Below are 24,048 nucleotides of genomic sequence, written 5' to 3'. Positions count from 1 at the left end.
GGACTACCAGACACTCAGCGTACAGGACTATCACACTCTCAGCGTACAGGACTATCACACTCTCAGCATATAGGACTATCACACTCTCAGCATACAGGACTATCACACTCTCAGCGTACAGGACTATCACACTCTCAGCACACAGTCAGCAGTGGAAAGAAAAAAGTTTACGCTCTAGATTAGTCAAATCAACTTCTTCTATAACATATTGCATAGGCTAGTTAGAAATATTAGACATACAAACTTTTGCTCCTGTAAAAGAATACTTAAAACTTAACAATAAGATTACTTAAAACGTAACTATGGTAAATGCAATTCCCGATATCGTGCTGATTTTACCTGATGTTCCTGTGGAATAATTAATTTAATAAATAAATATTTTCCAATTAGCATTATTTTACTAATATTAGCTGATATAAAGATACCATGACATTTTTCAGGGCTGAGACAACAGACAGCTTGTTTACCTATTGGTGATCAGTGAATCAGATCAGATTAATCTAAGTCAGCAGCAATGCTAGTGATTATGGCTTGTCAAGAATCCAAGCCGTACTGAGATATATGAAAGAGACTGTCGAACCTGAACAAAACCACAACACAACTATGCCCACACAATCTCACATTGGCACACTACAACTTCCCATAACTGCCCTTACACACACACTCATCTGGATCTTAATGAAAACACCTTATCAGCACAATTACAAAAACCTCAATTAGACAAAAACTCAAGGCCATCATCACTACTTTTACCCAATATGCTCACTATCAGTTGCAATACATGTTGTCAACTCAACCATTGCAAAAGGGGATATTCAATATGTTCGCAATCCACTTTATTTCTTAATTTATTATTTTAGTTCCATTAGGCTACAAGGCATTTGATTATGAAGCTATTATAAAGCAATTCTTAATAAAGTGCAGCGTTAGATATATAAGTAGTACGGTATAATAACTATGTTCTCTGACTATTAAAGCTCACCTATTGTTTGAATCCTGGAAAATGTAAAGTTATCTGGATAACTATCTTAAACTATATGGATTCATTGGAATGTGTGAGTTCTGTCTTAAAATAAGCATAGACTCAAGTTTGAACGATTATCACTTGACTTCATAAAACACCCATTGGCAAAAAAAGGAGGGGGGGCTATCATGGCCTGTTGGTAAAGGGTAATAGACTACTTAGCCTACTTGTTATTAACACGTGATGCAAATTGTCACGTTCAGAATGTATATAATTAATCTAACAGCATGTCAAACAATTGACGCGACAAAAAATTGACTTTTGTCAAAGACACTGTTATCTATGCCTATATACAGTTGTATAACAATAAAAGGTGGCTAATGTTTTTCTATTGGGGTTATTCCAAGACATCACTCAAAACAAATACTGGTCATGTAATGCATTTTTCTAGCCAAGTTTGCAGGTGGCCTATAGGCTACATCACCGAGCTGAAAAGATAAGGAAGCACAGAGTTGGTGCGTTCCCTCAAGATGCGCAATGTACATGAATCGGTTTAACATCATTCATGGGTGCCTATTAAGTCTGGAATATGCCAAGTTATTATTTACAACTGAACTAAACGCGACACAAAAGTATATACATTTACATATTATAGCCTATTGTAGTATTTCATCTATAGCCTATCATAAATCATGCACTCAGAACGTAGAGATTGTCTTCTCTAAATAGAAGACATAAATGCGCCTATATTCAGATGCATTTTGGCCTTTAGTCGGTTATCGAGAAGGATCTGAAAACTGTTGGTCAACTGACTTAAACGCTTACTGTCAAAGTCTACTTCCGTTCATTCAAGGATCACACCTAACGTTACATTTTTAAAATAGGTGGACATTCCAGTCTGTCAGTAGCCTACAAAATAGCAAATAGCAAAAATAAGCAGGTTCTGTTGAATTGAAAAAGAAAAAAATGAATTCAGGAGAAAATGTCACAATACCTTCAAAGTTAGCAGTTACCGTGAAGCCTCTTGTTTTCCATCAAAAGTTCAGAATTCTAATAGAGTCTGCTCCACCTTGACCGATCCAAAACTGCTCGGGAAATTCCTACGGTTGAGAGGAACACACGAGCTGTCAAAACTGCACTCGCAAAGACTGCGCAAAGCTGAACTTCGGAGAGCCAGAATTGAGCGCAAATGCGAGCAACGTGTGCTGCGCGAGTGTGGTAGATTTGAGTAGCGGCATGGGAGGAGGGTTTCTTTGAAAGGGTGGCAGGTAAACGAACCGCCCCTCCCCGTTTCTGATGCTCAAATCGATGATTTGCCAGCTGTGGCGCAGCTTGTCTCGTGCCCCACTTTGGTTTTTACAACGCTCTTCTCCCGGCGCGCTCTCCAGGGTCTCCAGGGAGCTCGACGCGGGAATAGCAGATAGGAGCCGACTGCCAGGAGAGCGTTCACACTCATTCATTTTCATATCTACACGCCACATGTTTGGGTGTCAAGAAAAACGACTGATAATATAAAACATTGCGTGTTCATAAGATACATTTGTTTGAGGGTGCGCATAGCCTCTTTTTAACAATGGTGCATGGCAAAGGATCATTATATTGTCCAAACTCTCAAATTGGTCCTGCCGGATAATATAAAACTATAGAGGCTTCCTATGCAGTGGTTTGTAGTGTTGGTATCCAACCTGGTCTCAGAGCACAACATCAAGTATCAAATAAATTACAGCACCGGTTATCATATCCTAACATTTCATCCATGGTTAACCAAACAAGCGATAAAATAACCACTTCATTGTTTAATTTCCATCAATGTCTGTTGAAAAGATACTAAAAACTGCTATACGAGACAAACTTATTGAAAGGCTTTTGCATTGCAAAGATAACACACACACACATATTTAAAAATAACAGTAATTACATTTACAACGAATAAAATGTAAAAATAACAATAATAACATATACATAATATAGCCTACTTTCTATGTAAGAAAAATGCCTTTGGCATTCTATATCTACCATTTAAATCACTTAAGATAGCAAGCTGTTGCTTCAGCCATAGTTAATACAGTAGCCGAAAATTGCGCATTTATGGCTACTGTATGGCACAATCGAATTGAAAATCATCTTGTGGTCGATAAGAGTGCCACCTATAAGGCTTTATTAGTCCAAAGCTAATAAAATACCGAATTAGATTTTCTATATCATTTTACTCTATTAGGTTATTGGATTATGCCTGTTTGAAAATGTGTTAACAATTTAACAAAAGGCGGTTGGAGGGATAGGTGTTGAGAGAAAAATAACATTTACGTGTATTTCATTTGCTAAAAGTTAATTGCAGTCTATATGAGAGGTTTTCTCAAATTTCTAGTAAAACAATTTAAATAAGTTTAGCTAAATCCTATAGTTTCACATGTATAAATATAGTAAGGGGTGGGTTGAAAATATAAATGCAGTGGGTTGAAAACATTTAGCCAATGTGAAAACGTGCGTAATGCTTTGTAAAGTATAGGTAAATAAATGTAGGTAACTTTGATATGTTTCATAATGTGACTTAAAAATGAGTGATCGAAAGACTAGTCAATGATGGCCATGTACTGCAAAGGGAATGCATGTGTAAACATTCAAAGGAACAGAGTGGTTGTATAACATGACCAAACTATGTAGCCTATGAGGACGTGGTCAGTTAATTGTGTAATTGACTTTTCCTCAGAATGTGTTATCTAATACATTTTTGGAATAAAGCCTAAGGTACTTCTAGGATGATGTAATGAGGACTGTTTTTTAATCCTATATGATAGTTACAGAATGTTCTCTCTCTCTCTCTCTCTCTTATGTGTGTGTGTGTGTTTGTGTGTGTGTGCGTGCGTGTAGAGTACATTGTCTGGACTAAGTGATTGACAATTTGATCTTTGATTTATTATTGCAACGTGCACACAGAGGTACCAGTAGCTGCAGCTCAACATAAAGAACTAAACTAAAATCACAGAAGGAGTTGTAGCATAACAATTACTTTACTGGTAGGCCTACTACTTTGTAACAAGTAAGAATGAGTGTAATGTTAACTATTTCAACTGGTTTTATATGGATGCAGGTTTATTGTAAGGCACAGGAAGAAATACTTCTCAGAAAGGTGTTTTTGTTGTGGGTTTGGGAATCCACAAAAGCCATTTTGGTTTCATGATGAGTAATATCTGAAACCTACATTAAAAACATCAGTTTCTCCATATGATTCACGATTGCACGCACATTTACTGCATTCTCATGGGAGAATGAAGTGGGTTCCAAAGTTACAGTTAAAGGGATTCGGAGTATACGTTTTTTACTGTTATTTTATGTTTAAGTTTGTAATTTGCCTCAGTAGAAGTTAAAGATATGGATAACAAACAATGTACGTATTTACTCAAATGTAGGCTATCCTCCACTTGATTAGTTGCTGAAGCACTGATATGTTTTCCCCACGTTGGCCACAAGGGGGACTACTATGACGTTTGCATCAGACATATGGCAGAACTCAGAGGACGGAAGCAGAAAAGTGATGACCTTTTCTCCCCATAATCCTGATTTCTCACCCATCAGTTTGGGGACATTTTATACAATTATTTTGCTTTTCATCTCATTGACCAACAACCACACATGAACTTTACAAAACTGCTAAATGTGATAGTAATATGTTTGAAACTGTAATAACTGTATAATAACTATCTCTATAGAGACATTACACTTTGATAGTTGTGAGTATTGGAGAAGTATTACAGATATTCCAAATAGCAATGATAATGCATATCATCAACTATTCTGCACTGAGCTGTAGTAACATGGAAACCTCTCTTGCTAGGAATATGGTTAAAAATAACTGAGATGTGAGAAGTGAAGTTAACACAAATCATGATCAAGCAACACCATGGGCTGGGTCCATGAAACATTTTAATTGTCTGTGTTTTTCTGAAGACAGTAAACAGTACTTTCAAGATTACAAGGGTTCAACACTCCAGAATTAATGTTTCCAACCAACTTAATGGCAAGACATCATTGCATTTCCATCAAGTGGGTCTATTTTAATTACAGACTATTTTCTACTGAATGTAATTTGTCTAAAAAATATGCCTTGAGCCACGAGTCAGACGTCTCGTCTAAATCTGGAATGTGTTTGATTGTTTTGATTTTGCGGTTACTGTTTACTGCTCGCTTGAGTTACTCTCTTTCATAATTAACTTCTCATCACCTTTTATGCTTAACATGAATTCCTGAGGAATCCAAACTAGCACTTGTCATCTACTTGTATTTTCCAGCATTTCATGTTGTTTTCTGATAATTTCACCATTTCACAGGGTGAATTTCACAGGGCGAACTCTATTTTCACCCCTTACAAATCAAAGAGGGAATTTGAACTCAATGCCCCCCCTACCCTCCCTCCTTTGTAGCCTCTACCTTTCCTCAATTCTGCATGTGGCAATGGGACCTTTATGTTTAACTGGATGTGTTCTGCTGTGTTAAACATGCTCACAGCCCAGATGAAACGCTATTCATCCTCATTCATCTGCTCCCTCAAGATGCTGCTGTGCTCCGTCAGGGAGGACTCTGAAGAGGAGAACCAAGCAGAACAGTAAGCTGACCCACAGAGGCCCTAACCAAACTGCACATGCCTAATATGCCTACTGCACTAATGGTGTGTCAGTCAGTCAGGTTCGCAGTCCTAGGTTCTCAGTAAAAGTATTTATCACGTCTGTTTGCCCACTGGTTGTTAATGGCTGCTAAATGTCAGTAAAGTGTATCAAATACAATTTATTGTCCATTAGTTACAGCGAACAACAGAAATGTGTCTTCCGCTCTGTTCTCCCCCCCACCCCCCAGACATCACGCATACAGGTGAGATGAGCACAGGGTCAAGCTGCAGTGCAGAGCATGTTGTGGGGTTAAGGGCCTTGCCCAAGGGGTGCATTTCATACCCTTGTCATCCAAACTAGTCTTGTGAGACCATCCTTCCAAACCTCGTCTAGTTGAAGCCTGGGCTTCCGAGGCTAAATCCATACTTGCTGTCACCTTTATGCTTCCTGTAAGTGAAATACAAGACAAAACAATGATCTTTCAGTTTTTACAATCACACAAGAAAATGACATTTACATGTCAATACTCACTTGTTCAGTTATTGGTAGGCTACAAGCTGAGTTTACAGTATGCTGAAACATTCCATAGACAATTACAGTAAGTTCCGTTGATTAACTCTCCCAGTAGTTGAACTTTATCTAACCTGCAGCCCTCCACTCCGAGCTGCCTGGTCTGACATGTCTGCCAATACAAAGCATTTGGAGTCCCCACAATGCCCCTGTCTGTGTGTTTGACATGCATCTCAACACGGCGCTCCAGTCACAGCAAGACATCATATCTTCCAGGAGAGTCTATTAGCCGTGCTTAATTAAACTAATGTAATTAGACAGATCCAAACTCACACGACTGAATAGTTGATAAGGAAGCGGCCATGAGAGGAGTAGTGTGCCACATCCCCTGGCTAGGCATTATTAATGGTAGGCCTACCTATTCCACAGTAATACGCTCCTCACTGAGCTTGAGAGCTTGTGTGTTGGTAATGTGTCTATTTGTGAATTAAATGCTTGGGACGTAGCCTACTGTATCTGAAGTTTTTCAGATTTTGTAAAACTAACGATGGATAAGGGTTGATAGAACAAGCAATGCTCATATTGTAAACCAGAAAGCTTGCGACTGGCAAATTACATTCATTTTGTCAAACATATGTTGGGTGGGCCCAAAGGATGCTGACAATCAATGACTGATGAACACCATAGGAGAATTTCTCTCTGTCATTTTTTTGATTTGTTTGGAGTCGTTGAGAATGAATGAGTCATTGAGTGTGTGTGAGTCATTGAGTGTGAGTGAGTCATTGAGAGTGTGAGTGAGTCATTGAGAATGAATGAGTCATTGAGTGTGAGTGAGTCATTGAGTGTGAATGAGTCATTGAGTGTGAGTGAGTCATTGAGTGTGAGTGAGTCATTGAGAGTGTGAGTGAGTCATTGAGAGTGTGTGAGTCATTCAGTGTGAGTGAGTCATTGAGAGTGTGAGTCAGTCATTGAGAGTGTGTGAGTCATTGAGTGTGAGTGAGTCATTGAGTGTGAGTGAGTCATTGAGTGTGAGTGAGTCATTGAGAGTGTGAGTGAGTCCTTGAGAGTGTGTGAGCCATTGAGTGTGAGTGAGTCATTGAGTGTGTGTGAGTGAGTCATATTGTGTGAGTGAGTTACTGAGAGTGTAAGTGAGTCATTGAGAGTGTGAGTGAGTCATTGATATTGTGAGTAAATCATTGAGAGTGTGAGTGAGTCATTGAGAGTGTGAATGAGTCATTGAGTGTAGGGTACTTTAAGCCTACGGCCAGGAGTTTTGCCATGTGACCTAATTTCCCTTGCCCTTATAGCTATTGAGGGGAAATGAGTCATCACTCAATTCAACTGACTCCCAATTACCAACACATACTGGACTGTGTTACTTACTGTAAAAAATAAAGATTTACAGTACAGTAGTAGTAGCAGTACAGTAGCAGTACAGTACAGTGCATTAGCGGTACAGTAGCATACAGTGTATTGAAGATGCCAGAAGTATCTCTGCAAATTAACAGAGTTCCAAAAAGTAACAGGGGAGCACATTGAGTTACAATTTGAACTTTCTCTGCCCCTGCATCTCAGGATATGGTTGTTGAAGTTGTTTAACAATGAACTCATTACTAAAGGGCCAGCTAAACTCAAGATATCCAGGGCATTGGATTTTTTCTGAACAATAGTCTTCCTATCCTATCTCAGACCAAAATGAGGACCTTGACTTTTGACAGGGCATGAAGTAATATGCCCTCGTACTTTATTGGGTGACTTGCTATTCAAAGTAATGAGGTCGCCAATATGTCTTCCAATAGTTTACTCATGCAATTACCAAGAGTTACTTTCATACATGTCATTGTTTTTATTTTGTCAATATGTGAGACAGTAAGAGCGTCAATTAAGTGAAGTCACATATGACTAAATATAATGTAGCCTACACTCCAGATGACATGGATAGTATCACATCGCTCAAATTGTTTGAGAGAGAAGAGTAAGAAGTCTGTGTGGGTAGAGATGTGAGGAGAGTGGAACGTACTGAGAGATATATTTACACTATTTTGTTATGTTGAGGACCCACGTCAAGTTATTCCACATAATTATATAGGAGTGGAATGCATGATGTAACCATGGCAACGTCTGTAAGCGTCAGGGCACACCTGAAGCCAATCAGGGGTGGGATGGTGTGATGGGGGGGGGGGGGGGGGTGAGTGAGTGAACGTGTCGCAAGTGTCAGCTTCATTAAAGTCGTCAAAACACTTCAGCCTAGCATTTAAGGCCTGATTCAATTAACATTTGTCCTAGAAGATAAATAATTGAGAGAAAAAAAGGTATCCGTGTTAAACAATTTAACAACTTTTTAGAGATAGACATACACTTCTTGACAAATAAGGAGAGATCACTGATTTTAATTCATTTCTTTGCATCCATACTTTCTTTGCTTTATCTTTGCTTCCATACTTTGCCCATTGCAATGATGCAACTGTCAGCAGTGTAAAACTCCTGTGTAAAACCTTTAAATGTCGCTGCATGTTGACGTAACGCTTGTGCGATATAAATACTATGTGGCAGGTCATTTCTTCGCTTCCATACTTTGCCTTATTATACGTTATGCCAGACTGTTGTACTCTACAATCATACAGAACATGAAACATGAAATGCCAAAGTAGTATTAAATGATCCATAACATAGTATTTACAGAGCCTTCAGAAAGTATTTACACCCCTTGACTTTTTCCCTCATTTTGTTGTGTTACAGCCTGAATTTAAAATGTATTCAATTTGCATTTTTGGGTCACTGGCCTACACACAATAAAAGCTGAAATGTCTAGAGTCAATGATTATTCAACCCCTTTGTTATGGCAAGCCTAAATAAGTTCAGGAGTAAAACATTGTTTTATAAGCCACATAATAAGTTGCATGGACTCACTTGTATGCAATAATAATGTTCACCATCATTTTTTGAATGACTACCTCAAAAAAATACAAAAGGCAGACATTGAATATCCCTTTGAGCATGGTGAAGTAATTAATTACACTTTGGATGGTCTATCAATACACCCAGTCACTACAAAGATACAGGCGTCCTTCCTAACTCAGTTGCCGGAGAGGAAGGAAACCGCTTAGCGATTTCACCATGAGGCTAATGGTGATTTTAAAACAGTTACAGAGTTGAATAGCTGTGATAAGAGAAAACTGAGGATGGATCAACAATATTGTAGCTACTACACAATGCTAACATAATTGACAGAGCGAAAAGAAGGTAGCCTGTACAGAATACAAATATTCCAAAACATGCATCCTGTTTGCAACAAGGTACTAAAGTAATACTGCAAAAAATTTGGAAAAGCAGTATTACTTTTTGTCCCAAACACAAATCCAATACAACACATTACTGAATACCACTCTGCATATTCCCAAGCATAGTGGTGGCTGCATCATGTTATGGATATGCTTGTAATCATTAAGGACTGTGGAGTTTTTCAGGATAAAGAAGAAATGGAATGGAGCTAAGCACAGGCAAAATCATCCACTGTTTCAGAAGAAAGGTCTTTGTTTCTGGACATTTTGAGCCTGTAATCGAACCCACAAATGCTGATACTCCAGATACTCAAGTAGTCTAAAGAAGACAGTTTTGTTGCTTCTTTAATCAGGACAACAGTTTTCAGCTGTGCTAACATAATTTCAAAAGGGTTTTCTAATGATCAGTTAGCCTTTTAAAATGATAAACTTGGATTAGCTAACACAATGTGCCGTTGGAACACAGGAGTGATGGTTGCTGATAATGGGCCTCTGGACGCCTATGTAGATATTCCATAAAAAATCTGCCGTTTCCAGCTACAATAGTAATTTACAACATTAGCAATGTCTACACTGTATTTCTGATCAATTTGATATTATTTTAATGAATAAAAAATTTGCATTTTTTCCAAAAACAAGGACATTTCTAAGTGACCCCAAACTTTTGAACGGTAGTGTGTCAAGAAGATATTTCTGTATTTCATCTTCAATACATTCACAAAAAGTTCTAAAAACATGTTTTCACTTCGTCATTGTGGGGTATTGTGTGTAAATGGGTCAGAAAAAAAAAAGTATTTTAATCCATTTTAAATGGAGTCTGTACCACAACAAAATGTGTAATAAGTCAAGGGGTATGAAAACTTTTTGAAAGCACTGTATATCACATACACGTAAAGTCAACATGCAAAGATGAAGGTTTTACACAGGAGTATCAAGCTGATCGTATTGCTACATCATTGCACTGGGCCCTGCTGAGTCCTTCAGTCCCACCATCTCCACATTAACACTATCTTGTTCTAGTTTACCCATACAGTAACCATTCATCCTTCTATGCTCCAAGTTGCTTCTGATAGCAGCTTAGCCTCCCTCCTCCCTCCTATTAAACATCAGCACGCCCCTCCCCTGCTCCTGGTTGCCCCCGGTGACGGCGACAGAAGCCTTTAATTGCCACCTCGTCAGACGACTTCATTAAGACCAGTATTGTCTGTGCAGCTGAACTGCAGAGGATGGAGGGAGACAGTGACAAGAGGAGAGAGCGAGAGGACCCACAATGCAATTACTGCAATGCTGTGACAGGTGGGGCCCACATCCACCATGTCTATTGGGCCATCGTGCATGCTGGGGAGTACCGGGGTAGACGCGTCATTTTTCACCCCCCTGTCATTAGCTGGTAATGATTGGATTATTTTGCAGATGAATCGCGGTATACGTCTTACTCACAAACACTTCCTAGAGATATTAATCAAAACCATCAATGCAAAGCAGTCGGAGAGAATTTAAAAAACAACATGTCTTAATAAAAAATTACAGTAATCCCTCAACGTGTTTTTAACTCCTTGGATATATTCGTGTTGAAGTGGCGCAGTCTCGGTTGAATTATTTTGTTACTTGTGACAGTTCTTATGAAATGATATATGTCTCCAAGTAATTATCTATAAGAATATTAAGTCTCACAAAGGAGAAAGCCGTTGCTACTGCAATAGACAGACAATGAAGAAAACACAATGCTGATAACTACCTTTGATTCAGTGAGTGCATTTAGATTTAGAAATAACGGGTGCTTTCCATTGTACTTGGCAATGTGACTTTAACTGTCAACTAAGCCAGTTGCACAATAATCTAAACCAGGCCTCACTAATGACATGGGTACATTATACACTTCAATACCAAAATGGCAATTATTCTAGAGTTAAGTATGGGTCCATTTTAAGCCATCATTGACTGGAACCCTATGAGAGAGGGATGTGATGTGAAGGCAGGTGAACTCCCTCTCTCCAGCAGGCCAGCTCCACACATTCCCTTCATCCTTTCAAATGACACGTGACTGACATGGCCCTCGGTGAAAGGATAGTATTATAGTCATCCACTGCTCTGGGAAGGATCCGTGGGGTGGTTCAGCCCATGCCAAGCGCTTCAGTTGGCCGAGAGCCCCCAGGGAGGCCGGGGCTTAAGTCTCCATGGGCCAGTAAGCCCACAGGCCCCGTAGCCCAGGGAGAAGCAGCAAATCACGAGAGCACCTTGGCAGTGGGGCCCCCCTAGCCTTAGGACTGCTGAAGCTAAAAGACGGCTAATGGTGGCCAAATACAGTGGGAGTGAGTCTGGGATATTGGGGAGCGTGTCTTTAGGTTCATCTGGATTGGCGTCGATAAGGAGCCTCGGTCGTCCTCCTCTGCCTATCACTACCCTGCACGGGGTGAGAGCCGAGTGTGACGGTCGAAGTTTCTGTGTGTGTGTGTGTGTGTGTGTGTGTGTGTGATGGTGGCATTTGATGGGGGACTGGCAGCCCATCTCCTAGATGCCAGCAGTGAGCTGATGCCACACCAAACACATTCCTTTCACAGAGAGCAGAGGCACGGTCAACGCCATGCCAGCATTCAGGCCCTGAAGTCACCCCCCTTTTCCTCAACTAGAGACTGTCAGTGAAGGCATGACTGTACCATGGAATATGTGGGATATGAGAAGATCACATGTTGAATTAAATCAATGGAATTATGCAAGTGGCAGTTTGACAAAAAGAGAGGGGTGTTAAAGGTTTGATAAATACATCAATGTGACTGCATTGAAACTTTTCTGTCCAATGGTTCTGTGACTGTTTTGCCCAAACGTGTGCTATCAGTCCATAGAGAGGAGAATTCTGAGTACAGAAGTGGCCCTTAAAATCCACAGACTCACAGAGAAAGCCATGAGCATCGCATATAACTTTTTTGGGTGATTTTCTTTGTGAGGGTATGTTGTTGGAAAAGTCCATAAAAGCTATTCACACAAACTTGTTAATCAGTCACTCAAACTTAAGTATTCCATATTTCAGATCATTTCAGAGGTTGCAGGGTATTCAGCCCTCAGAGCCCCAATGCTCTACCAAGGCTTAAGTGATGACATGGAATGATTATGGCACAGTTAAATAGCGGTGTAATGAGCTAATTAGCCCTATTGACACCCATGGCTGTCTCAGTGGTAGATCAGGTATCCTTTACACACTCCTTAATCACAACAGATAATACTATTTAACCCTGAGATGCTAAAGCTGGGCAATGGAGACCCACAGTGATTTCTGTATTCAGATATTGTAATTTTATACTCTGATGCATTTTAATAAAATGTGGTCTTCTTGTATCCTCCAAACATGTGTACATTCATTTTCAAATCAATACTTATTGTCGGGAGGAAAGATAGCACTGAAAACCTTTCACAAGCCCATGTTACTGTTGAGACCTCTATCTCATGTATTGCTAAAACAACTTCCTAAAGTACAAATCTCACAATCTCTTCTCATTTGATGTTGTTTGATGTGATTTCATGGAATAAACCCATGCTATCTTACACAGAATGGCATGTGAGGAATAAACAGAAATGTTTTGGGCTCTGTTTCTCTCAGTTCACTTGTCTTTGTACCTTGAATTCTTTGTTGTCTAGCAAAGTACTGGAAAAATTGTGTTGAGGTACTTCAGGTAAATTGAGGGCGTTCTGAAAAGAATTACTGCAACAACAAAGCATGGGAAAGTTGAAAGTATTTGTTCAATTCACATGTTGAGTCATACCATAAGTACTGTAAGTGGTGGTGTGTCATTTTCAGAGTTCATTTTGACATTTGGATATTATTAGTATAAATCTATTTACTGTAAAATTTGCCATACCAATGGGGTGGCAGGTAGCCTAGTGGTTAAAGCGTTGAACAGGTAACCGAAATGCTGCTAGATCGAATCCCTGAGCTGACAAGGTAAAAATCTGTCATTCTGCCCCTGAACAAGGCAGTTAGCACACTGTTCCTAGGCCGTCATTGTAAATAAGAATTTGTTATTAACTGACTTAAAGGTTAAAATAAAGGTTAAAATCAATAAACTGTGATTGAGTTTTAGTCAGGTCTGGAAAAGTGGGGGTTCTAATCATTCTCCGCACAAACAGACATCAACGGAGCACACAGATGATCCTATTATCACATTCACATGATCTATTCGAATAGTACTTATGATTCTGTATTAATATCAGTGATGTAGTGGTAAAAAAAAAAGTTGGTAATGGGTTAACTATAAACTCCAGGGGCGATCAAGATAAGACGAACAACCACCAATTTAAATGAAATCGTATGACATTTTTTCGAACTGTATTGTTTGATTGCATTTCAAAGTAGGCCTACGGGGAAGATAGCATATTGAAACATATCTTCTTCATTTTTTGTTCCTGACTTGTTTGATAAGATTAGAACAGATTTTCTTAGGCGCCCCACATGGGGCCCCAAATGCATGTTTGGGAACCGCTGTACTAACCTCTATCTCTGCTTGCTTCTTCTCTCTTTGTCTCCTCTGCTTCCTCCTGCATGCATTGCAGTCAAGGAGCCAGGGTTTCCGGTCTAGAAGCACGGTTTCAATTGCTCCTATAGTTTTTCTTCAGTACTGCAGTTTTACTGACGCCCAGCCCAGAAAGACAATTTCCATAGACGGACACATAGAGAAGTCAGATTAGAAAATTCCTAATAAGACACTTTAGTCATCACCTCCATGCACAAAACATCAATTGAATTATTCAAATAATAGTTGCTGAGACCTATTTTTGTTCTTCATAACTCACAGTCGAAGATATTCACATTTTATATTCATCCAATGTCTGCCAGGTTTTTAGATGATGTGATGCTAGGGCTCATGTGATGTTGGTCAACCCAGATATACATGGTCCATGAATCGGCGTATGAGAACGTGAGTAGATTGCCTTGAAAACAACAATTGGACATCTTGGATGCAGTCTCTAGTTCTTATTATACCTCAGTGATTGCAGCCTGCCTCAGCCTCACCACTGAGCGCCACATCACTGTCTGTCTCAGTAGCCTACTCACTGTAAAGCAAAGTCATTATGAGAACTTAGTATCCTATTTTTTGCTCCAGCTGCGGAAGACCCCATTTAACGTTAACTTCTTACTTCATCCTTCCAGTTGGCTAAGTAATATGAGCCAACAGTGTGTTCAGAAAGTTTTCACACCCCTTTACTTTTTCCACATTTTGTTGTGTTACAGCCTGAATTTCAAACAGATTAAATTGAGATTTTGTGTCACTGATCTACAGACAATACGCAATAATGTCAAAGAGGATTTTGTTTGTAGAAAATGTTTATAATGATTTATAAATGTAAAGCTGAAATGTCTTGAGTCAATAAGTATTCAAACCCTTTGTTTTGGCAAGCCTAAATAAGTTCAGGAGTAAATATGTGCTTAACAAATCTCAAAGTAAGTTGCATGGACTCATTCCGTGTTCAATGATAGTGGTTAACATTATTTTATACCCCACACATACAATTATCTGTAAGGTTCCTCAGTTGAGTAGTGAAGACCAGGGAGGTTTTTCAATGCCTTGCAAAGAAGAGCACTTAATTGGTAAAATATCTGAATATCCCTTTGAGCATCGTGAAGTTATTAATTACACTTTGGATGGTGTATCAATACACCCAGTCACTACAAAGTAACAGGTGTCCTTCCTGACTCAGTTGCTGGAGAGGAAGGAAATCTGTCAGGGATTTCACCATGAGGCCAATGGAGATTTTAAAACAGTTACAGAGTTTAATGGTTGTTATATTAGAAAACATTTTGCAAGCTACTCTCTCTGACCTTCTGAAAATGTCACTGTGTTCTATAGGCCTACACATACAGTAGCAAATGATAAATGTACACATATCCTCATCACCCATCTACCTTATAAAGTAAGGCATGATCGCAAGCATCAATCTGCTCAAATTGCACACTAGTGTAGTGTGTACATACAAACTAAGTTATTCGACAAAAAAAGATCCCCTTACGAAGACATTGAACATGGTTGACACCAATGTTCCCTTTAAACTGGGACTGCCTTGTAGAAGAAAGCAGAAGAAATACAAGTCTTCTGAGAGAAGCACGAGATTGAACTTCACTGAACTTTCTAGAGTTTTCCCTGTTAGTTAAAACTATATCAACATTTCCCTTTACTGTGGCAATTGTGATCGAATCAACGCAATATTATCCACTTTAAATGCAACATACCGAAACAAAATGAACTATGCAAGACTCCAAATGCAAAACGATGTAATTTTGTTGTAGGCAGAACACATTGGAGTAGGATTCTATTGCACAACTCAGCCCGACTCAGCTCGCACTCTACACAGACCAATCAGAGCTGCAGTAGGCCTATATTATTTTGTTCATATCCTTTGCTAGTTAGTGAGTTATTATCCCACATATAGATAATTTGTAGTCAGCAATAGGGGAGTGATTGCTTCCTACAAGAGCACAAAACTTTGAAAAGTGAGTCAGGTAAAGAGATTTTACGTCATAATTTTGAAAAATGCTTGAATAAGCTAAGTAGCCAATAGGCAGAGGGTAGCTAACATAATTTGTCTGATTCTCTGTAATAACGGTATGGGAATAATAATGCATTTTGTTTTGTAAAGTGGTTTCTTGCATCAAACAACACAACAACATTTTCAGTCACCTCCTTGTCTGAAGGACAAGTGTATAAACATGTTAATGTCACGCCCTGCATGTTTTTTTCAAGTCTCATGGAATGTAGGGCTACATTGAACAGCACACATTGGGTGCTACTGTAGGCTGAATGATAGAACAGCTGTTTCCATGTTATTATGGGATGCATTTTCCCCATTGTTTTGATGTCAGGCCACTTTGATAGGCCTACATTATGATCGAATAGCCACAGTAGCCTACTTGGTCACTGTTGAAACTGTAATTTAAAGCGGGTACAGCCTCGTGCGCTGGAAGTTGCACAGAAGAAATTTACTCAGTGCCGAAAAAAATTGAGGGAACATTGGTTGACACGAATGCAGATCAAAACAAAAACACAACTCATTTGAGCGAGATACCTTAGTATGAGTGCAACACTGGCAGAATCCTATAGTTGCAAGATGAAGTACATTTTTTATCAGCTGCTGTCCCACTGGACACAGAGAGTGACTGCTAGACTGCCTCTGTCTGTTTCTCCAAGTGGCCACCTGGGAAGACCAATTAGGCGTTCCCATGGAGAGCGATGTGGCCCTAATAACAAATGGAATAAGAAGAAGCAGAATCAATTACACTGATGCTGACCCTCGGAAGGAATGTGACTACGAAAAGCAAGGTGGTACACAAAAACATTTGTCTCAAGACAACATTTGGGATGGAATATGCATATTTTCAATGCAAAGCCTTTCTAAAGTCATGATGTGAACCATAAGAACAGGAGGAAATAGTCCGTGAGTTTATATTGTACACAATGCACAATGCACTGTAATGAGATTTCAATAATGCAGTTTTGGGTCTAAACCACTCTCAAACTTTGGCAGAATGCATTTTGTTGTACCCTTGTAATCATGATGGCTTAATCCTTACTTACGTAAATGGATTGCAAACCTAAATCGTTTGCAATTTCAAATAGCCACTGATTTAAACACTTTAGTGACAGTTATCTTCTCTAGACTTAAACCTCCTTTGTAGTGATACAATGCAGGGCTACATTTTTGACAAGGAAATTAGATAAACAAGTTCTCACAACCCATTTCACTGCATGTTTTGGAAAAGGTATTGCAAAAAAACAAATTAATTGAAGAGATATGCAGTGCATTTTGGGTGATTTCCTCTCATTTATGTTTCGGGAGCCGTCAACAAGATGCAGAGAGGCGTCAGCGAAACAACAGATGCACCTCGAGAGATGGGAAGGATAATGAAAAGTTTGATTATCTAAGTTGCACACCGTTTTTTAGACAATCATTTATACAGAAAAGTAATTCTGCATACAGTTCTCTTAATTTGACTTTAATTAAACAATGCTCTATAAATGGTACTTTCAATGACCAAATGTTCCCACACAGCTAAATGGAAGGCCCCGAGCCATTAAGAAGAAAATAAAGTTGGTCCCAGGAGGCTGTGCTAGAATCTGATCTGCCGAAATGACAGCTGATGGCTTAAAAAAGATAATTAACTTTTCAATTAGTGCTGCATCTGACATTGTCGTGGTGTCTAGTCAAGCAACTAGACTGCTGTTTAGGGAGACTTGGGTAATAGATTGACACACTTTGCACTATTTAGGCATTTGAAAGATGTTGTTTTTGTATTGTGAGCATTGTTGTGCTTTGAAACTTTGTCAGATATTGTAATTTTACAAAATATGTTTGCTATTAGCTCTCATAACGACATAGAGTCTGGAAAATGATAGTTATAAATCCAGTGAACACTAATAAAATCCTTAATCCAAGCACTGTTTTTTATTTAAAACACTACTTTTACACTGTTTATCAAGTGTTGGAAAAATTGGTCAATAATCAACTGACTGAATTTCTTGATGTCTATAGTATTCTCTCTGGTATGCAATCTGGTTTCCACTCAGGTTATGGATGTGTCACTGCAACCTCCTCAATGATGTCACCATTGTCCTTGATTCTAAGCAATGTTGTGCTGCTATTTTTATTGGCTTGGCCAAAGCTTTTGATACGGAAGACCATTCCATTCTCGTGGGCTGGCTAAGGAGTATTGGTGTCTCTGAGGGGTCTTTGGCCTGCTTTGCTAATTACCTCTCTCAAAGAGTGCAGTGTATAAAGTCAGAAAATCTGCTGTCTCAGCCACTGCCTGTCACCAAGGGAGTACCCCAAGGCTCAATCCTAAGCACCACACTCTTCTCAATTTACATCAACAGCATAGCTCAGGCAGTAGGAAGCTCTCTCATCCATTTATATGCAGATGATACAGTTTTATACTCAGCTGGCCCCTCCCTGGATTTTGTGTTAAATGCTCTACAACAAAGCTTTATTAATGTCCGAAAAGCTTTCTTTACCCTTAACCTTGTTCTGCACACCTCCAAAACAAAGAGTGGTTTGGTAAGAAGAATGCCCCTCTCCCCACAGGTGTGATTACTAACTCTGAGGGTTTAGAGCTTGAGGTAGTCACCTCATACAAGTACTTGGGAGTATGGCTAGATGGTACACTGTCCTTCTCTCAGCATATATCAAAGCTGCAGGCTAAAGTTAAATCTAGACTTGGTTTCCTCTATCGTAATCGCTCCTCTTTCACCCCAGCTGCCAAACTAACCCTGATTCAGATGACCATCCTACCCATGCTAGATTACGGAGACATTTATAGATCGGCAGGTAAGGGTGCTCTCGTGCAGCAAGATGTTATTTACCATTCAGCCATCAGATTTGCCAGCAATGCTCCTTATAGGACACAGCACTGCACTCTATACTCCTCTGTAAACTGGTCATCTCTGTATACCCGTCGCAAGACTCACTGGTTGATGCTTATTTATTAAACCCTCTTAGGTCTCACTCCCCCCTATCTGAGCTATCTACTGCAGCCCTCATCCTCCACATACAACACCCATTCTACCAGTCACATTCTGTTAAAGGTCCCCAAAGCACACACATCCTTGGGTCGCTCGTCTTTTCAGTTCGCTGCAGCTAGAGACTGGAACGAGCTGCAACAAACACTCAAAATAGACAGTTTTATCTCAATCTCTTCAATCAAAGACTCAATCATGGACACTTACTGACAGTTGTGGCTGCTTTGCGTGATGTATTGATGTCTCTACCTTCTTGCCCTTTGTGTTGTTGTCTGTGCCCAATAATGTTTGTACCATGTTTTGTGCTGCTACCATTGTTGGGATGCTACCATGTTGTTGTCGTGTTGTGTTGCTACCATGCTGTGTTGTCATGTGTTGCTGCCTTGCTATGTTGTTGTCTTAGGTCGCACTTTATGTAGTGGTGTGTTGTCTCTCTTGTCGTGATGTGTGTTTTGTCTTATATTGATATGATATAGGACAAAACACAATACACCAGTCTCAACATCAACAGTGAGAAGGCGACTCCGGGATGCTGGCCTTATAGGCAGAGATCCTCTGTCCAGTGTCTGTGTTCTTTTGCCCATCTTAATCTTTTCTTTTTATTGGCCAGTCTGAGATATGGCTATTTCTTTGCAACTTTGCCTAGAAAGCCAGCATCCTAGAGACACTTCTTCACTGTTGACGTTGAGACTGGTGTTTTGCGGTACTATTTGCGGGTACTACATGGAATAGCCTTCATTTCTCAGAACAAGAATAAACTGACGAGTTTCAGAAGAAAGTTCTTTGTTTCTAGCCATTTTGAGCCTGTAATTGAACCCACAAATGCTGATGCTCCAGATACTCAACTAGTCTACAGAAGGCCAGTTTTATTGCTTCTTTAATCAGGACAACAGTTTTTAGCTGTGCTAACATAATTGCAAAAGGGTTTTCTAATGATCAATTAGCCTTTTAAAATGATACATTTGGATTAGCTAACATAACGTGTCATTGGAACACAGGAGTGATGGTTGCTGATAATGGGCCTCTGTACGCCTATGTAGATATTCCATAAAAAAATCAGCCGTATCCAGCTACAAGAGTCATTTACAACATTAACAATGTCTACACTGTATTTCTGATCAATTTGATGTTATTTTAATGGACAAAAAATTAGCTTTTCCTTCAAAAACAAGGATATTTCTAAGTGACCCCAAACTTTTGAACGGTAGTGTATATATATATATATTTTTTCTTCATCCCAGCCCATGTCCCCGCAGGAGGCCTTTTGCCTTTTGGTAGGCCGTCATTCTAAATAAGAATTTGTTCTTAAAACCTGTCTAGCCCCAGCGTTCCGCTAGCGGAACTCCTCCCACATTCCACTGAAAAGGCAGAGCGCGAAATTCAAAAAATATTTTTGAGAAATATTTAACTTTCACACATTAACAAGTCCAATACAGCAAATGAAAGATACACATCTTGTGAATCCAGTCAACATGTCCGATTTTTAAAATGTTTTACAGCGAAAACACCACATATATTTATGTTAGCTCACCACCAAATACAAAAAAGGACAGACATTTTTCACAGCACAGGTAGCATGCACAAAGCCAACCTAACTAACCAAGAACCAACCAAACTAACCAAGAAACAACTTCATCAGATGACAGTCTTATAACATGTTATACAATAAATCTATGTTTTGTTCGAAAAATGTGCATATTTGAGGTATAAATCAGTTTTACATTGCAGCTACCATCACAGCTACCGTCAGAAATAGCACCGAAGCAGCCAGAGTAATTACAGACACCAACGTGAAATACCTAAATACTCATCATAAAACATTTCTGAAAAATACATGGTGTACAGCAAATGAAAGACAGGCATCTTGTGATTCCAGCCAATATTTCCGATTTCTTAAGTGTTTTACAGCGAAAACACAATATAGCATTATATTAGCTTACCACAATAGCCAGAAACACAAGCCATTTACCAGCAGCAAAAGTTAGCGATCGTAACAAACCAGCAAAAGATATATAATTTTTGACTAACCTTGATAAGCTTCATCAGATGACAGTCCTATAATATCAGGTTATACATACACTTATGTTTTGTTCGAAAATGTGCATATTTAGAGCTGAAATCAGTGGTTATACATTGTGCTAACGTAGCATCTTTTTCCCACAACGTCCGGATATTTTTCTGACACTCACATATTCTGACCAAATAACTATTCATAAACATTACTAAAAAATACATGTTGTATAGGAAATGATAGATACACTAGTTCTTAATGCAATCGCCGTGTTAGAATTCTAAAAATAACTTCATTACGACATCCAGCTTAGTTATAGCGAGAGAGTGCCCAAAATCTGGGCGCAAACTACTAGTACAACATGTTCGACAGATATATGAAATAGCATCATAAAATGGGTCCTACTTTTGATGATCTTCCATCAGAATGTTGTACAAGGGGTCCTTTGTCCAGAACAATCGTTGTTTGGATTTAGAATGTCCTCTTCTCCAGTCAATTAGCACGGAAAGCTAGCAAAGTGGCGCGAAGCTCTCCTTCCTGAACATACGCAGACAAAGCAACACGCCTAACGTCCCGAAAAAATGTCAATAATCTAATAAAACTATATTGAAAAAACATACTTTACGATGATATTGTCACATGTATCAAATAAAATCAAAGCCGGAGATATTAGTCGTCTATAACGACAGCTTTACAGAAGGCAATACCAGGTCACTTCTCGCGCGTTCCAGAAAACAGGAAATTGGGGTCACGTCATGCCAAGAGCTTTTATTCGACCTCAGATGATGTTATACACTCCATTTCTTCTCTCACTGCCTGTTGACATCTAGTGGAAGGCGTATGAAGTGCATGTATACTAATAAATATCAAGCACATTTATAGGCAGGCCCTAGAACAGAGCATCGATTTCAGATTTTCCACTTCCTGTCAGGAAGTTTGCTGCAAAATGAGTTCTGTTTTACTCACAGATATAATTCAAACTGTTTTAGAAACTAGAGAGTGTTTTCTATCCAATAGTAATAATAATATGCATATTGTACGAGCAAGAATAGAGTACGAGGCCGTTTAAATTGGGCACGATTTTCCCCCAAAGTGTAAATAGCACCCTCTATCCTCAACAACTGACTTGCCTAGTTAAATAAAGGTTAAATAAAATAAATAAATAAAATAAATAATACTCATACATCCCCTTGTTTTAACAATCACATACAATACATACCATCCTTCCATGTGTTACTGATGAGCTATTTGAGCAATATTAGATTAAATATCCTAGTCTTTTGTTTCGAAGCTACAGTATCTCTTGAATGTGTTGTTTTCAATTAGCTCATGATTCCTCATTTCCTCTTAATATTAAGGCCCACACTGTGTTTTAATTGAAGTGGCTATGTGGCTGTGTGCAGTGACGTGGGGACAATGTGCTAGCGCCGCACTACTCATTAGCCTGACTGTGGCATACACCTGGGGTTCATCCAAACCAGGGGTCAGAGGGTAGGGGAATTTGTACGATAATTATTGACAAGCAGATGTTATAAAGTCATTTATGGTAATGCAATCATAATAAATGGCTTTTGTTGCTGGGTGGGGGGGGACTTGATGTGGGAAAGGGTGGGGAATGGGGAGGCAGTTTACATTTTTTTAAACAAAGCTGTCCAAGTGACTACTGCATATAGGCGACAGTATGCGGTGAAAGATGTTACAAACACACACACACACACACACACACACACACACACACACACACACACACACACACACACACACACACACACACACACACACACACACACACACACACACACACAAACACAAAGGTATTTTGTTAATGCACCATACATGCTTAGGAGTACACATTTGTTTATATTCTGTTAAATCAGAGGATTTAAGGTAAACAGAACACGGCCTACATTCATTCTCCATAGAATCCTGGTGGGGTGTTACGCTGCAGGTAGCATTTCTCCTCGTGTGTGGAGACTAAAACGGCGTATTTATTCTAATTGACAAGAGCATCTATGGCAACACCGTCACTTGTGTACAAAAATAACCCCACGTGAGGTGATCTGCACAAATCAGATATAAGGACCTAGAAGGGAGAAAGCTCCATGTGTAGTTGCTTTTACATATTGTCAGTAGCCATAAGACAACCCTATCTGTCTCTCGAAATGTGTCAGGAATTACTACCATTTGAGCCTCCTATTCCAAAAACATGCATTAACCCCCTCCTTAGGTGCAATAGTTCTTTTTAGTGTGAGCAAATATCGCAGCGAAGCAGCAACCTGGCAGCTGGCTGAGTATTGCCCTGCACAGGAAGAAAGCATCCATGTTATCATACACACACATGTGGCCTGGGTAAAGATTAAGCCGTATTCATCCCTGGCTGCCTCCTTCTCCTGCCTCAGTCCATCACAGATATGGCACCGATTCAGCCAGAGAAGCAAGAGAGGTGCCACGGATTTCACGGCGTTCCCAAATCAGGCTGTCTGGAGACACGGAGTTGTGCGGCACTGCTCGCAACTCGCTTTGGCTTTCCCAGGATCAAAAGCCCCCCTATTCCGGAGTTTGGAATTTTTTAAGATGGAGGCTTCGACAGAGCTCCCCCTCCCCTACACAGTCCCCTGTTGTGTGCCTGGAATTGGAAATTGTCTGCTGATTCATGCTTTCTGTGGACTATTGTTTGGGAACATGTTAATATTTGCTGTGAGTTTTAGGAGAATGGATTTAGTTAAATGAAAGAAAGAGGGGAAGAAAGAGAGTGATCATTTAGCATGGAGAAGTGCGGGATCATTGCATGTCCCCACTGACATGTACATTATCACTGAATAGGACTGGGGATCAGAGTGTGCATGTTGGCCTTGACTTGGGGAAGAGGTTTACACCCCTCAAGCTACTTAGAGGCCCTGTCAATGCTAAGCCTCTAATAATTCCTGCAGTTCCTTTAAAAAAGTGATACACACAAAGGCGAGACAAAGTCATGAATGCTTGTATATGGTAATAGTAAGGCCATGCTGACAATGAACCCCAGGCCTTCACAAAGACCCCTCAGCTACTGGGAGTGGCTGCTAGGTCACATCAGTTTCCTCATAATAGCGAACCTGCACTAAGCACCCTCTAGTTTTTCCCTCAGAATCACTGGAAATTATTGGAACTAAATGTCACAACTGTAGTGACAAGGTACAGC

This window comes from Salvelinus namaycush, chromosome 37 (assembly GCF_016432855.1).
Source record: "Salvelinus namaycush isolate Seneca chromosome 37, SaNama_1.0, whole genome shotgun sequence".
In the NCBI taxonomy this organism is placed as follows: domain Eukaryota; kingdom Metazoa; phylum Chordata; class Actinopteri; order Salmoniformes; family Salmonidae; genus Salvelinus; species Salvelinus namaycush.
This window is presented reverse-complemented; position numbering follows the sequence as displayed.